The sequence below is a fragment of the Schistocerca serialis genome, chromosome 1 (assembly GCF_023864345.2).
Source record: "Schistocerca serialis cubense isolate TAMUIC-IGC-003099 chromosome 1, iqSchSeri2.2, whole genome shotgun sequence".
Lineage (NCBI taxonomy): Eukaryota > Metazoa > Arthropoda > Insecta > Orthoptera > Acrididae > Schistocerca > Schistocerca serialis.
In genome coordinates, this window is record NC_064638.1 from 770,974,703 (window position 1) to 770,992,432 (window position 17,730).

A 17,730-nucleotide genomic window follows, 5' to 3' on the forward strand; every position below is an offset into this window, starting at 1 on the left:
ACGTTGGGCGACAAACGGCATGTATGCAGAGCTAAACTGCAAAAATTCTTGATTCTATTGGAGAAACAGATTCCTCGCACTAAATTAATTTACTGCACTACAGTATATATTGACAATTTATAGCTTCAACCTTACTTATAAGCTAGTAGAAAACGGCAGATGCGCCATAAAAAAGGAAATTGGCGGAGGGGAGTGTAGATAATGATCCGGGTTAGTAAATATTGCAAGGATTCCAGCGAAGGCTCGAAAGAACACGCTTAATGCAACGTAGTTGATTTTAGCACCGTCGTACTGAGTCCCCGCCGGAGGCCGGATGGTTGTTTCGAACTGCCTAGCTCGGTGGGGTGGAGTGTTACTCTTGTATAAGCGTTACTGGTTATCCATGGAAGGTAAAATATTTTTGTACACTAAATGCTCTATCTCACCTCGTTCTTATTGGCCACGACATACACGATACAGACAGCGGAATAATTTAAAAATATTTTTAGATAACTAATTCCTTAAGCTTGCTGAACAATGTTTAACTTCGTCTATCTTCAGACATTTCCACGTAAGTGCTCAACCATTCCTATAACACCAGGGTTGGAAGGTGGATGCTAGGAGACGAGGTACTGGCGGAAGTAAAGCTGTGAAGATGGTCTTGAGTGGTGGTTCGATAGCTCAGTCGTCACAGTAGTTCAGCGTGTTCGGTCAGAGAGCTGGTGGGTCTCTTTAATAATAATAATAATAAAAAATAATAAAAAACACTGATGGAAGGAATCAGCAACGAAATTCAACAGATGTCATGTGACGTCCGCTACGACCAAATATAACGAACCAAATGCCAAAAAAAAAAAGAAAAAAAAGTTGGTAGAGCACTTGACCGCGAAAGGCAAACGTCCCGAGTTCGAATCTCGGTCCGCCACACAGTTTTAATATGCCAGGAAGTTTCATCCCTGTAACACGTTTATATTACCTCAGTCTGTTGATTTACATTCGTAGTAGTAGACTTTCAGAATTTCTTCGACATACTTCTTTGATCTGACTTGATGGATGATCCCAAAATTTCGAGCAATACTGAATTGTATCTCGCACATGTGTCATGTATGTGATCTCCTTTGCCATTACAGTGCCCATATTAGAATTCTCCAAATAAAGCTGTTTTGTATTTGCTTCCCTATAACTGATTTTATTCGTACACATTCGCCCCACTTCAGTTCACTCTGCAACGTTATGAATAGCTATGTAATCGACAAAAACACCGCTGGGCAGGCCAAAAAAAAAACAGATGGGAAGACAATTTAAAGGTATATACGGGACCTCTGAGTGCAGTAAACTGGTAGGAAACAGCAAAAGACAGAATGCAGAGGAGAGTATGGTGATGTACTGTGTAGTCTACAGGGCCAGCGACCTCTGGATAAGTAGGAAAGTATTCAATCGACATGGATACCAGGGTGTAGCTCGAATACTGAACCGAAAATGTATCAGATTTTTTTTTTATTATACTCTCTCACAATGCCAACAACGAACCAAGGGTCTCTGGTTCGGTCAGTGGCCAGCCCTAGGATTTTAATCTGTCTCATTTCACTTCATTTATCCTCTGCCAATGTTTTTGACGAGAAAATTGTCGAGCTGCACCATGCTTCAGTCCACATTACACCGTACGTCATCCTATAACTTGCATTGTAAGCCAACTCGAACATTTAAATTCACATAATTTGCTGTCAAATGTTCAGTTTGGTTTTAGAAATGGTTTAACAACTGAAAATGCTATATTCTCTTTTCTCTGTGAGGTTTTGGACGGATTAAATAAAAGGTTGCGAACGCTAGGTGTTTTCTTTGATTTAACGAAGACTTTTGACTGTGTTGACCACAAAATACTACTGCAGAAGTTGGACGATTATGGAGTAAGGGGAGTAGCTTACAATTGGTTCGCCTCTTACTTTAAGAACAGAAAGCAGAAGGTAATTCTCCGCAATATTGAGAGTGGTAGTGATATTCAGTCGCAATGGGGCGTTCCCCAAGGGTCGGTGCTGGGGCCACTGCTGTTTCTTATTTACATAAATGATATGCCTTCTAGTATTACAGGTGATTCAAAAATATTTCTGTTTGCTGATGACACCAGCTTGATAGTGAAGGATCTTGTGTGTAATATTGAAACTGTACCAAATAATGTAGTTCTTGAAATAAGTTCGTGGCTTGTGGAAAATAATTTGAGGCTAAATCACAGTAATACTCAGTTTTTACAGTTTCTAACTCACAATTCAACAAGAACCGATATTTTGATCAGACAGAATGGGCATATTATAAGCGACACGGAACAGTTCAAGTTCCTAGGCGTTCGGATAGATAGTAAGCTGTTGTGGAAAGCCCATGTCCAGGGTCTTGTTCAGAAACTAAATACTGCTTTATTTACCATTAGAACAGTATCTGAAATAAGTGACACTTCAACACGAAAAGTAGTCTACTTTGCGTATTTTCATACGCTTATGTCGTATGTTATTATTTTTGGGGGTAATTCTTCTGATTCAAAAAGGGTATTTTTGGCTCAAAAACGGGCTGTTCGAGCTATATGTGGTGTAAGTTCGAGAACCTCTTGTCGTCCCCTTTTCAATAGTCTGGGAATTCTGACATTGCCCTCACAGTATATACTTTCTTTAATGTCGTTTGTTGTTAGCAATATTAGCCTATTCCCAAGAGTTAGCAGCTTTCACTCAGTTAATACTCGGCAGAAATCCAATCTGCATGTGGAATGCACTTGCTTGACTCTTGTGCAGAAAGGAGTGCAGTATTCTGCTGCATCCATTTTCAATAAGCTACCACAAGAACTCAAAACTCTTAGCAGTAGCCCAAACTCTTTTAAGTCTAAACTGAAGAGTTTCCTCATGGCTCACTCCTTCTATTCTGTCGAGGAGCTCCTGGAAGAGCTAAAAAATTAAGCAAATTCCAGTGTCACATTGTTGATTTTCTTTATTTAAACTTACGACTTGTCACCTGAATATTTTTTTTTAATTTCATTTTATCTGTTTCTAATATCGTGTTATAATTTCATGTATTGACTCGTTCCATGACCATGGAGACTTCTCCTTAATTTGGTCCCACGGAATAATAAATAAATAAATAAATAAAATAAAACTTAGGACGAAGGCAACGGGATACTGCCTCGAGTAGGACCACGTCTAGTGAAGCAATATCATTTTCGAAACAGCCTACGGAGCGATGAAAACTTTTTCACCACGTGATCTTGTAAATAATTCATACTTAAGGTACGCTTCCAATTATAACACCAAATTAATGTACAGTTCTGGCTAAGATGTCTTGAATTTCAGGGCTGAATAAATTGTACATACAACTGAGTCGTCAACAAACGCTCAATGAGTACCACCCAAGGAATCTGCGACACCTGCCTAGAAATGAAAAGTGTTATTGGACTGTTTTTCGGAACAGTTATGCAACCTATGTAAATTCATACAAATTCATAGTAGAGACCCATACTCGACCTGAATAATTAATTACTATCGGAGAAATGAATTGATATTAAATGTACAAGTAATTGTCAGTTTCCATAGTAATGTAAAACAGATTTGCGTGCTGGCTGGAAGTAAAGGAATGTTATGGAAGCTCACTGGGCTTCGCGGGCGCAGAGCCAAGCGCCGGAACAGTCAGGGACCCTGCTGAGTCCTCCTTAGAAGGCCAGCGAGGGGAGGCCGTCGCTGCCACAGCAGGGCCCAGCACGCGTCTTTGTGACGCGCCATGGCGCCGGTGTGCGGATGCACAGCAGGTAGGACTATTTGTGCAAATGTTCTACGAGGTGGAGTGAGAAGGAATTTTTAGCCGAACATTGAAACCAGACTTTTGGGAAGGACGTTGGAGCTTGCTACCTTGCAGGTGAAAAGAGAGCGCCGAGGTAGGCTTTCATCTACATCTACATCTGCATGGATACTCTGCAAATCAGATTTAAGTGCCTGGCAGAGGGTTCATCGAACCACCTTCACAATTCTCCATTATTCCAATCTCGTATAGCGCGCGGGAAGAATGAACACCTATATCTTTCCGTACGAGCTCTGATTTCCCTTATTTTATCGTGGTGATCATTCCGCCCTATGTAGGTCGGTGTCAAGAAAATATTGTCGTATTCGGAGGAGAAAGTTTCCAGCCCAAATCCCATATCATTTCTGTGACACTCTCTCCCATATTGCGCGATAATACAAAACGTGCTGCCTTTCTTTGAACTTTTTCGATGTACTCTGTCAGTCCTACCTGGTAAGGAACCCACACCGCGCAGCAGTATTCTAAAAGAAGACGGACAAGTGTAGTGTAGGCAGTCTCCTTAGTAGGTCTGTTACATTTTCTAAGAGTCCTGCCAATAAAATACAGTCTTTTGTTAGCATTCCCCACAACATTTTCTATGTGTTCTTTCCAATTTAAGTTGTTCGTAATTGTAATACCTAGATATTTAGTTGAATTTACGGCTTTCAGATTAGACTGATTTATCGTGTAACCGAAGTTTAACAAGTTCCTTTTAGCACTCATGTGGATGACCTCACACTTTTCTTTATTTAAGGCCAACTGCCACTTTTTGCACCATTCAGATATTTTTTCTAAATCATTTTGCAGTTTGTTTTGATCTTCTAATGACTTTATTAGTCGATAAACGACAGCGTCATCTGCAAACAACCGAAGACGGCTGCTTAGATTGTCTCCCAAATCGTTTATATAGATAAACTGTGAAACCCCGCTGAAGGTGTAGCTCTTACAGAAAAGTTTGTTTAAGAACATAAAACCTCCTTTGGAGGACTGTTGTGCAGTGTGGGATCTTTGCCAGATATAATTAACGGAGTACATCCAGAAAGTTCAAATAAAGGCAGCACGTTTTATATTACCGAGAAATAAGGGAGAGAGTGTCATGGACATGATACGGATTTGGTGTGTAAATCAGTAAAAAACAAAGGAGTTTTTCGTTGCGGAGACCTTCTCACGAAATTTCAGTTATCAGGTTTCGTCTCCGGATCTGAAAATATTTTGTTGACGCCGATCTACATAGTGAGAAACAAACATCATAATAAAATAAGGAAATCAGAGCTTGCACGGAAAGAAACATGTGTTCTTTTTTTCTGCGCGCTGTTCGAGATTGAAATAATAAACAATTAGTGTAAAGGTGGGTGGATGAACCCTCTGCCAGGCACTTAAGTGTGATTTTCAGAGTAGCCATGTAGATGTGGATGTAGATGATTATGAAATCTGTGTGCCTCCGTGAGTCCATTACTACCGACATAACGCCTGTGATAGTACAAGATGCATTTCATGTATGAGATAGTTCCTAAACTTCTATTTTTATTACTGTCACCGTTTCTTCATTACAGAATATACACATATATACGCACAATATGTTAACAGGTTACTGTATAAATTTCAGAATCAGATCGCTGCACTTGGTGCCACTTTGCGCAGATCTTAATAACCTCACATCTCCATAATGTGGCCATACAATCATTGTCCCGTTCAGACTAGTTGAGTATCGACCATTAAAGGCGGAAGATCAACCTTCATCATTGAACTTTGAGTTAGTTTGGCATTCTGAGATGGATGATCATTCCAGCGTCTATTCTACTTCTTGGTAACATCAAAAATTTCTGTGACCTCAAGATCAACGCGTTGTGGCTTGCGTGACTTCAGACGTTCAGCTAATAAATTCTGGAAAGCGGTATTCAGAACAGTGTTCTTATGAGACTTTGTCTTCTTTTGAATTTAAAACTTATAAAATTTTCTTCGGAGATCCAGAGGAACAATAGAACAGCAACCACTGAATGGGAGGCGATTTAACAGTGCCAGCAACGATCGACAAGGTCTCATTCGGACTAAATCTATCTTAGTAGTTTGTGCGTTGTTTTTCCATTCAGTGGACAAAAAAAAAAAAAAAATATGGCTCTGAGCACTATGGGACTTAACTTCTAAGGTCATCAGTCCCCTAGAACTTAGAACTAATTAAACGTAACTAACCTAAGGCCATCTCACACATCCATGCTCGAGGCAGGATTAGAACCTGCGACCGTAGCGGTCGCGCGGTTCCAGACTGTAGCGCCTAGAACCGCTCGGCCACAACGGCCGACAGTGGACAGCAGATTGTATCTGAGTACACAAGTGAAACTTCAGCATCTCGTAGCGTATCTATACTTTTTACGTAGTTGTTTCTGTGTACTTTTTCGAGTAAATTTACTCTTGACCCTAGCTTGTTTGGTAGGCTTATGCAGTACTGATTAAATGACAGTATCCGATCACTGGTAACACTAAATATTTATGGAATACTTATAAGGAACTTAGACGACATAAAACAAATAGAGATATATTGGTGTGATCTGTGTCTGGGTTTGGTGGAGTCTCCATAAGAAAAAGTACTCATTCAGTATCGTCAGAACACTTGGGAGTTTATTCTCACAGTGCTGCATGTCTTTGTTCGGACGTGTTAATGGCAAGTCGTTTGCGTACTGAGTTTTCTTGGAGGCAATAACTGTCACCTCGTTGACTTAGAAATTGAACAGAATATGTGCCAGTACTGATCCCTGAGGCAGCCTATTGTTCAGGGTTCTCCATCTGCGAGATTTTCCATTTAGAAAAACTAAAAACCGTCCATCAGAGAGCATGTAGTGTAGTAGTCATAAGCTATATAACATGGGTGTTTGGGGCATCAGACCATCTCTTCATATTGGAACGTAATCTACCGTCAGATCTACGAAAGCTGCATCGAATTGAAGCATCTGTTGAAATCTAGATTGAATCACTGTTGTAAGCGTTAGCACCCGACAGGAATATCAACGGTTTTTCTGAAGCGATCCTGATTAACGGGGAGTATTTTATCGTGACCTAAATACACTGGTACACTGGACACAAAGTGTCACTGCTGTTTCAATGAAACTTGGACAATACATAGAAGGAGTTACTGCAGTATGGTACAGAACGTAGCTGAGAGAAATGCGGAATCAGATTAACAGAAATGACATTTTTGTTCAAAGACAATAATTGCACTGAAGTCACGGCGATGCATGTTGGTCCTCTGGTCATTACAAACGCCAGGACATGGTAGTTAACAGGGCATATTATCATCATGGACAGCAGTGCATAATCTGTAACATGCTTCCTTGCTGGCAATAAGGTTGATAAGCAGTTCTTGTGGTAGTGTAAGGTGCCAGGATTTGGGCACTTATACGTTAGCTTTCCAACATTAATATTAATAATAAAGGGACCGGCAAGGGCATCAGGTCAAGACTTTATTGACTTATGATGAATATGAGGCACTCTGCATGTCTGCTTGATCAAGTTACTAACTTAAAGCGTTGGTGAAAAGTGTCGAAGTTGAGAATTATGGATATAAAGTCTGCAGCTGGCCGCAGCTAACCAGGCCACCGTGGACGGCAGGTAGCGGTCACCGGAAACGCGGGACAATATGGCGCCTTTTGCGGCAAGCCCGGCCTCCGGAGCCACCTGTGCTGGGCAGCACAGTTTGCCTAGGGGTGATATCATCGACACGATCATTGGATAGAATCTCAAAAATGGCGTTGGAGGGATTTCGGCGAAGTTAGAGCGTTCGACATTTGTCGAAATTGAGTATTCTTCTGCCGCGTTTTCGTACGCGTAGAAGACGGGAGAATTGTGGAGAGGGGTCTTCGCCTTCCGCCCTCGAACGGTACGGACTTAGAGACGGCGTCTTGGCCATCGTTTTCGAAAGGAGCGGACTTCGTCTTGGACGTCGGCGAGTTAGGACGCATCCCGCGAGATCTAAGACATGAATTGTTCACCTGTGCAGAATAGTGCAGAGAGGGATTTGCAGGATTTGTGCTGTCCTATTACCTCAGACTGGGAGTGCTGTGATTCGGAGACCGCAGAGCCGTCCGAATTATTGGTATCTTCAACAACATAGGGCCAGTTTGAGTGATTGCCTACACTTTACGTGTAGGATTGCGCACTTTTTATTAGGTCTACACGACGAGGTTCAGCGCGGGAGATAAACGGTCTGTATCGCAGCATTGCACCAACGCGCGGTCCATGCAGAGTTCTGCGCTTAGATCTACCTCCTTGTGTGCTCAGAAGCAAGATTTTCACCAACGTTCAACCACTTCCAACAACTGATCTAGTATTCTTAATCTTGTAGCTATCTTTGCGGGGTGCTGAGTATTCATCAAAGTGGCTGCCGGTAATTGCGGCACGTAATTGCAAATTAGTTAATGTGTCATTGTCAGCAGTGTGTGGTTGGTCAAAGAAATTCACATTTTTGTAAATTTTGTCAGTTGTGGGAAATATTAAAATTAATTGCCAATATTACAATTGGATTGTCGACTTCATTGTAGCTAGCATTTAACCTGTCCCTGTACGCTTTACATGTACCATAGTCGCTGCACAGCTTGCCCAGGCGCGAAGGAAAGAAGGTCTGCGGTCTTGTATCTCAGCGACGGACAAATAAGTTTACATTAGGCTATCCATTCCCACACCAGAGCTGCTGACAACTGATTGATGGTCGTTGATGCATTCGGACGTGCTAAAATACGTCTCTTCAACATATGCAACGCAGGTAGAGGGGAATGGGACACTAGTCCATTCTCTCTTTCCAAGAGTTCCTCGATCTAAGCTCTTCGATGTGGTCGCGTATTGTCATCATAAAAATGAAATCAGGGTCAAATGCACGTGTGGAAAGCTGCACATGGGGAAGAAGTGTAGCCTCACAGTAACGTTGACCGATATATCGAACATGATCGGTTTGTTCAGGTGTTACGGTGTGGTGAGGCGCAATGTTACGTGGGCGTACTGACCTCCAAATCTTTGAACACGATGCAGTTACCTGTCAACGTTATTGCAACACGGTACTCCTTTCCCACGCGCGTCTTTTCAGGGGTGAATTCGGCCCTGACTCATCTTTACGGATTAAAATGCGCGACCGCATTGAACAGCGCAGGAGGAGGAGGAGGAGGAGTAGGAATTCTTGGAATGAGAGAATATTCAGCGAATGGACTGGCCTGCACGTGCCCAAGACTTATGTCCCAGCGAGCACGTCCGAGATGCATTGGGGACACGTATTACAGCACGTCCACGTGTACCAACAACCACCCAGAAGTTGTCTACTGCGATTGTAGAGGAATGGCACGCCCTACCGCAAGAACTCGTTATCAGTTTTGTGTCTAGCTTGGAAGGACGTTGCAGAGCATTTGCTGTTGTCCGTTGTGGTAACACACTCTATTAAAAAACCATGTATCGCCTTTCGTAATGCCTAGGGGACGACCATGAATCGCGTTGACTTCATTTCAGTTATTGTCTTTGAACAAATGTATCATTTCTGTTCATCTCATTGTGTATTTCTTTCAGCTGCATTCTGAAATATACTGTATCAGTTTGTTGTGTGTGTGGTCCAAGTTTCATCTAGCTGTATTGCTTGGCAATGTCGCATCATACGAAAGTTACTTTCGTCCTTACTTTTTCCACACCATTGAGATAATAATAATAATAATAATAATAATAAAGAATAGTCCTCCGGTATGTTCTGCCAGTCGTAAAAGGCGACGAAAAGAACAAACCACTAATAGGGCTAACCCCCCTTTTAGTGTGATTAGTTGGTTCAGGACAGAACTAATGAAGCCTCGGACAAGCGCTGTCATGGTCGGGGACGACGCTTGAACCCTATGCCCGTCCACAATGGTAACGACACTGCTAGCCACACGGAAAAGATTTAAATCCAAATAGAGGTGTTTTGCAGGATATGCTTTCTGCAACTACTCTAGAAGAAAAACAAAGACAGAGGATGAGATGGTCAGATGAAGTTAACCGACACCTCATGTTCTGTTATTGCCATGCAAAAAACTTAGGAACCAACACAACTGGATACAGATCACAAGTATACACACCATTTATTACCAGATACCCATAATTAAAATTTTTAACAGAACAACGACTAGCTGATCAGATCTGTGTAATAATCAAAAACAACAGGATACCCCCGTCAGAATTAGAAAACATCAAAGAACAAGTACAACAAATACTGGAACAAAATAATGTGCAATCAGAAGAAGAAGAAAATACAGTAATGGACTCAAACATCTCAGAGCAAACAAACAAAGAACAATACGCATCAATTAAACAATCAGAGGAAAACGAAATCTTAAGACACAGAACAAAATTATAAATGAAGAACAAAAAGGCTGTTGCAAAGGAGCACGAGGATGTAAAGAGCAACTGATAATAGATGCAGAGGTGATATATCAAGCTAAAACTAAACAAAGGTCGCTACACTACACATACATTGATTACAAAAAAGCTTTTGATAGTGTACCCCACTCATGGTTACTACAAATATTGGAAATATACAAAGTAGATCCTAAATTGATACAGCTCCTAAACATAGTAATGAAAAATTGGAAAACCACACTTAATATCCAAACAAATTCAAATAATATCACATCACAGCCAATACAGATTAAGCGTGGAATATACCAAGGAGACTCATTAAGTCCTTTCTGGTTCTGCCTTGTTCTGAACCCACTATCCAACATGCTAAATAATACAAATTATGGTTACAATATTACTGGAACATACCATCAGAAAATCACACATTTGCTATACATGGATGATCTAAAACTACTGGCAGCAACAAATCAACAACTCAACCAATTACTAAAGATAACAGAAGTATTCAGCAATGATATAAATATAGCTTTTGGAACAGACAAATGTAAGAAAAATAGCACAGTCAAGGGAAAACACGCTAAACAAGAAGATTACATATTGGATAACCACAGCGACTGCATAGAAGCGACGGAAAAAACAGATGACTATAAATATCCAGGATACAGACAAAAAATAGGAATAGATAATACAAATATTAAAGAAGAACTGAAAGAAAAATATAGACAAAGACTAACAAAAATACTGAAAACAGAATTGACAGCAAGAAACAAGACAAAAGCTATAAATACTTATGCTATACCAATATTGACCTACTCATTTGGAGTAGTGAAATGGAGTAACACAGACCTAGAAGCACTCAATACACTTACACGATCACAATGCCACAAATGTAGAATACATCACATACATTCAGCAACAGAAAGATTCACATTAAGCAGAAAGGAGGGGGGAAGGGGATTTATCGACATAAAAAACCTACATTATGGACAAGTAGACAATTTAAGAAAATTCTTTATCGAACGAGCAGAAACTAGCAAAATACATAAAGCAATTACTCATATAAATACATCGGCCACACCACTGCAATTTCATAACCACTTCTACAACCCTTTAGATCACATAACATCATCAGATACGAAGAAAGTAAATTGGAAAAAGAAAACACTACATGGCAAGCACCCATATCATCTAACACAGCCACACATCGATCAAGACGCATCCAACACGTGACTAAGAAAAGGCAATATATACAGTGAGACGGAAGGATTCATGGTTTCAATACGGGATCAAACAATAAACACCAGATATTACAGCAAGCATATTATTAAGGATCCCAATACCACAACAGATTAATGCAGACTTTGCAAACAACAAATAGAAACAGTAGATCACATCACAAGCGGATGTACAATACTAGCAAATACAGAATACCCCAGAAGACATGACAATGTAGCAAAAATAATACATCAAAAACTTGCCATACAACATAAACTAATAAAACAAACGTTCGCACATACAAGTATGCACCACAAAATGTACTGGAGAATGATGAATACAAATTATACTGGAACAGAATCATTATAACAGATAAAACAACACCACATAACAAACCTGACATCATACTCACCATTAAAAAGAAGAAATTAACACAAATAATCGAAATACCCATACCAAATACAACAAATATACAGAAGAAAACAGGAGAAAAAATTGAAAAATTCATCCAACTGGCTGAGGAACTCAAGGACATGTGGCATCAGGATAAAGTTGACATTATACCAATTATACTATCAACTACAGGAGTCATACCACACAATATCCACCAGTACATCAAACGCAATACAGCTACATCCTAACTGTAATTATTGATACATGTTCAATTACCTGAAAGTTCCTAAATGCAATGTAACATATACTGTACAGTTAAAAGGAAGTCACGCTTGACCAAGGTCCGCGTCACTTTCCATTTTTAACCAGATATAACGTCTGAGAAAGGAAAGAATAATAATAATGAAAAACATGAAAAAGCTGACAAAAATGCAATTACATCCCTTCAGTGTGTTTTCGATAAAATCTGGAAAGAAGAAGAGATGCCCACAGAATGGAGAACAGCTCTCATCCACCCTATCCACAAGAAAGGTTTGAAGACAGACCCCAACTATTACAGAGGAATATCACTGCTGGATATAACATACAAGATTCTTTCTAAAGTCCTTTCGAACAGGGTAGAGCCGCAATTGGACTCGCAAATCGGTGAATACCAGGGAGCTTTTAGAAAGGGTAGATCATGCTCGGAACAAATACTAAACCTCAAAAACATCATGGCATACCAAAAATCAAGGGCAAAGACATACGTAATCTCCTTCATTGATTTAAAAAAAAAACATATAATTCGATTGATAGAGAATCTCTGCTATCAGTCCTGGAAGAAATGGTTTTGGATAAGAAAACAACTAATATTATAAAAGCGATCCTTACAAATATATTTGAGAAAGTTAAGTTGCGGGTGAATTATCGGAACCCTTTGAAATAAAAACGGGAGTTCGACAGGGGGATGGGCTCTCACCGTTGCTGTTCAATTGTGCGCTTGAGAAAGTAGTCAAAGAACGGAACACAAATATTAAGAGTGGTATAAGACTGGGTTGCAAGAAGAAGAACCTTAAAGTAAATTGCATTGCTTTTGCAGATGATATGGCAGTGTTTGCTGAAACAATGAAAGAAGCACGGGAGCAAATCCTTGAACAAAAAGAAAACAAGCAGCTAAAATAGGTCTTCACATCTCATTTGAAAAAACTAAGATATTGACAAACATCAAGCACTCATGAAAATACTTCAAAGTTCAAGAACAAAAGATTGAAATAGTAAAGGAATTCAAATATCTCGGAGAATGGATTAGTTGGAATGCTAGGGAAAGCAAACCAATGGAATCTAGAAAAAATAAACTTGAATTGGCCTTCCAACTAACAGAAAATACATACAACAAAAAATCCCTTTCATGGGGATCCAAAATTACACATTACAAGACAGTGATTAAGCCAGAAGCACTGTCTGCAGCAGAAACACTAAACATGAATTTCAAATGCCAAATGGAGAAACTTGAGCTAAAGGAAAGAAAAAATTTAAGAAAAGTCGTAGACCAAAAGACAATAAGATTATATACATAAAAAATGAAACTCTCTACAAGAAGGTCATCTTCTCATAATGAATTCCAACAGATTAACCAAACAAATCTTTGACCTTTTCCGCAACCGCAAAACGAAACCCAACTGGTTTAAAGAAACTGAGAAAGACCTAGTAGAATTAAATATTTCAGAAAGTTCACTTATCAATCGAACAGCTAAAGTTGTAAGTAATCTGTTTAGGTTTTTATATTGGTAACGCTACGTAGTGCTCTGTATGAAAATCACTGGATGTGCTGTGTGCAGTCTGTGGCTGGGTGGCATTGTTGGAATAATCGCTACTGTAGTGTTGGGCAGCTGGATGTGAACAGCACATAGCGTTGCGCAGTTGGAGGTGAGCCGCCAGCAGTGGTGGATGTGGGGAGTGAGATGGCGGAGTTTTGAGAGCGGATGATCTGGACAGAGACAGTAAATTTGTAAGACTGGATATCATGAGCTGATATATATATATATATGACTTTTGAGCACTATTAAGGTAAATACATTGTTTGTTCTTTATCAAAACCTTTCATTTGCTTTGCTAAGTATGCCTATCAGTAGTCAGTCCCTTCAGTAGTTTCAATCTTTTATTTAGCTGGCAGTAGTGGCGCTCGCTGTATTGCAGTAGTTCGAGTAACGAAGATTTTAGTGAGGTAAGTGATTCATGAAACGTATAGGTTATTGTTAGTCAGGGCCATTCTTTTGTAGGGATTATTAAAAGTCAGATTGCGTTGCGCTAAAAATATTGTGTGTCAGTTTAGTGTTGATCAGAATAAGTAAAGAGAGTAATGTCTGAGTACGTTCAGTTTTGCCGACCGAAAGTGGCCGTGCGGTTCTAGGCGCTGCAGTCTGGAATCGCGAGACCGCTACGGTCGCAGGTTCGAATCCTGCCTCGGGCATGGATGTGTGTGATGTCCTTAGGTTAGTTAGGTTTAACTAGTTCTAAGTTCTAGGGGACTAATGACCTCAGAAGTTGAGTCCCATAGTGCTCAGAGCCATTTGAACCATTTTTGAACGTTCAGTATTGCTCAGCTGTTTGAAAAGCAAATAATGTAAGAGGTTTATCAGCACAGTAATTCATTAATTTTTCTAAGGGGACGTTTCAAAGTAATTACTAAAGATGAAAACATAAGGTTCCAAGACAAATCTACACAAAAGTCCAATCCCTTCATCTCGGAAGAAGAGAGGAAAAGAAGATTAGAAAGAATGAAGAAATACTGGGTCCTAAGAAAATAACAACGCACAAAGAAATGATTGATCCAGCGTATTCCAAAGAGTGTGAAACGAAAGAAGAAGAAGAAGAGTGAAAAACATCTTACATGTAACTTTTCTTTGATCAACATTCCATCGCCCATAACTATATTTCGTAAGTGAAATTCTACCTTCTGAAAATATCGTTCTACAGAATTAGACCAATGCGAAGGTATTTTCTTCCTCTCTTGACAAAAAAAATCATCATCATGATCATTTAAGACTGATTATGCCTTTCAGCGTTCAGTCTAGAACATAGTCCCCCTTATGAAATTCCTCCATGATTCCCTATTCAGTGCTAACATTGGAGCCTCTTCTGATGTTAAGCCTATTACTTCAAAATCACTCTTAACCAAATCCAGGTACCTTCTCCTTGGTCTGCCCCGACTCCTCCTACCCTCTACTGCTGAACCCATGAGTCTCTTGGGTAAACTTGCTTCTCGCATGCGTGCAACATGACCCCACCATCTAAGCCTGTTCGCCCTGACTGCTACATCTATAGAGTTCATTCCCAGTTTTTCTTTGATTTCCTCGTTGTGGACACCCTCCTGCCATTGTTCCCATCTACTAGTACCTGCAATCATCCAAGCTACTTAAATAAAAATCGTGTCCGTTATATTGTTGCTTAATCAGGCCATTTACAGTATTTGCGTAGATATCCGCGTTGAAACAGCAACTCTGTAGGTTTTGGTGCCATTCTACGGCGGACTCCCAGCGGGCGAAATTTCGCGCCTCGTACAGCGCAGACAGAGCGTGGCGCGCGGTGGCCGTCGTAAAACAGAGGCGGCACCGGCGGCCCAGATAAATGCAAATGCCGGCGTCCGGGCCCCGGGCCGCCTCCCGTGCCCTGTCCTCTTCATTTCGCCGCTCCGCCGGTTATTGATTTGTATCTGCAATCAATCTCCCGGTCGGGCGAGGGGGCGCGCCCGCCCGGCTGCGAGTCTCTCGTCTTCTTTCCGAGTGCCATCCGCGAGCCATTTGTATTCTTCTGCCCGCCGGATCAGGAGCGCCGCTCGATGCGGTTCTCTCTTTCCCGATTAGAAGAATCCTCGATACAAAGAGAATGCTCATTTGGAATACGGGAGCAGTTGTCGGAAGTTTGAACGACGATTTGGCGTAGCCGCGGCCGGGGCCTGCTTTGGAAAGCAGAGCAAATAAGCAGCCGGGAGAGAGGCCGCACCGCGCCGCGCCGTCTTTTCCGCAGCCCCGACTGAGACGGAGCGCTGCTTTTACTTGGCCGCGTAAAGCCCGTGCTTTATGGCGTCGCGTCCCGGCCGCTACTGCTGCCAGATGTCGAGTGGCCGTCCCAGAGCCGCACTCCACGCGAGGGGGGCCACAGCGCAGGCCGGTGACGGCTGAAAGAAAGTTAAATATCGCACGAGTACCACGTCCTTATTCGTTCCAAAAACACGAGTACATGTTAGGAAGCTTGTGTCGTTACGTCGTGTCACGGCATATTTATTGCTGAGCCTACATCTGCAACATCTATAATGGGAAGACAGCATGGAAACGCAATTTTTTCTGCTGCATACGTTGACAGTACTGATTCAGCAGTAACATGCCTTTACCTCCCTTACAGTCTTTCGCCTTTACTACGTAGTCTTTCGCTCTTACTGTTCAGTGTGCATATTGAAAAAGCGATGACAGAAATAAAAGAAAGATTCATGAGTGGAATTACACTACTGGCCATTAAAATTGCTACACCACGAAGATGACTTGCTACAGACGCGAAATTTAGCCGACAGGAAGAAGATGCTGTGATATGCAAATGATTAGCTTTTCAGAGCATTCACACAAGTTTGGCGCCGGTGGCGACACCCACAACGTGCTGACATGAGGAAAGTTTCCAATCGATTTCTCATACACAAACAGCAGTTGACTGGCGTTGCCTGGTGAAATGTTGCTGTGATGCCTTGTGTAAGGAGGAGAAATGCGTACCATCACCTTTCCGACTTTGATAAGGGTCGGATTGTAACCTACCGCGATTGCGGCTTATCGTATCGCGACATTGCTGCTCGCGTCGGTCGAGATCCAATGACTGTTAGCAGAATATGGAATCGGTGGGTTCAGGAGGGTAACACGGAACGCCGTGCTGGATCCCAACGGCCTCGTATCACTAGCAGTCGAGACGACAGGCATCTTATCCGCATGGCTGTAACGGATCGTGCAGCCACGTCTCGATCCCTGAGTCAACAGATGGGGACGTTTGCAAGACAACAACCATCTGCATGAACAGTTCGACGACGTTTGCAGCAGCATGGACTATCAGCTCGGAGACCGTGGCTGCGGTTACCCTTGACGCTGCATCACAGACAGGAGCGCCTGCGATGGTGTACTCAACGACGAACCTGGGTTCACGAATGGCAAAACGTCATTTTTGCGGATGAATCCAGGTTCTGTTTACAGCATCATGATGGTCGAATCTGTGTTTGGCGACGACGTTGTGAACGCACATTAGAAGCGTGTATTCGTCATCGCCATTCTGGCGTGTCACCCGGCGTGATGGTATGGGGTGCCATTGGTTACACGTCTCGGTCACCTCTTGTTCGCATTGAGGGCACTTTGAACAGTGGACGTTACATTTAAGATGTGTTACGACCCGCGGCTCTACCCTTCATTCGATCCCTGCGAAACCCTACATTTCAGCAGGATAATGCACGACCGCATGTTGCAGATCCTGTACGAGCCTTTCTAGATACAGAAAATGTTCGACTGCTGCCCTGGCCAGCACATTCTCCAGATCTGTCACCAATTGAAAACGTCTGGTCAATGGTGGCCGAGCAATTGGCTCGTCACAATACTCCAGTCACTACTCTTGATGTACTGTGGTATCTTGTTGAAGCTGCATGGGCAGCTGTACATGTACACACCATCCAAGTTCTGTTTGACTCAATGCCCCGGTGTATCAAGGCCGTTATTACGGCCAGAGGTGGTTGTTCTGGGTACTGATTTCTCAGGATCTATACACCCAAATTGCGTGAAAATGTAATCAATTGTCAGTTGGAGTATAATATATTTGTTCAATCAATACCCGTTTATCATCTGCATTTCTTCTTGATGTAGCAATTTTAATGGCCAGTAGTGTAAAATTCCGAGTGAAAGGATATAGATGATAAGATTTGCTGATGACATTGGTATCCTCAATGAAAGTGAGGAAGAATTGCAGTACCTTTTA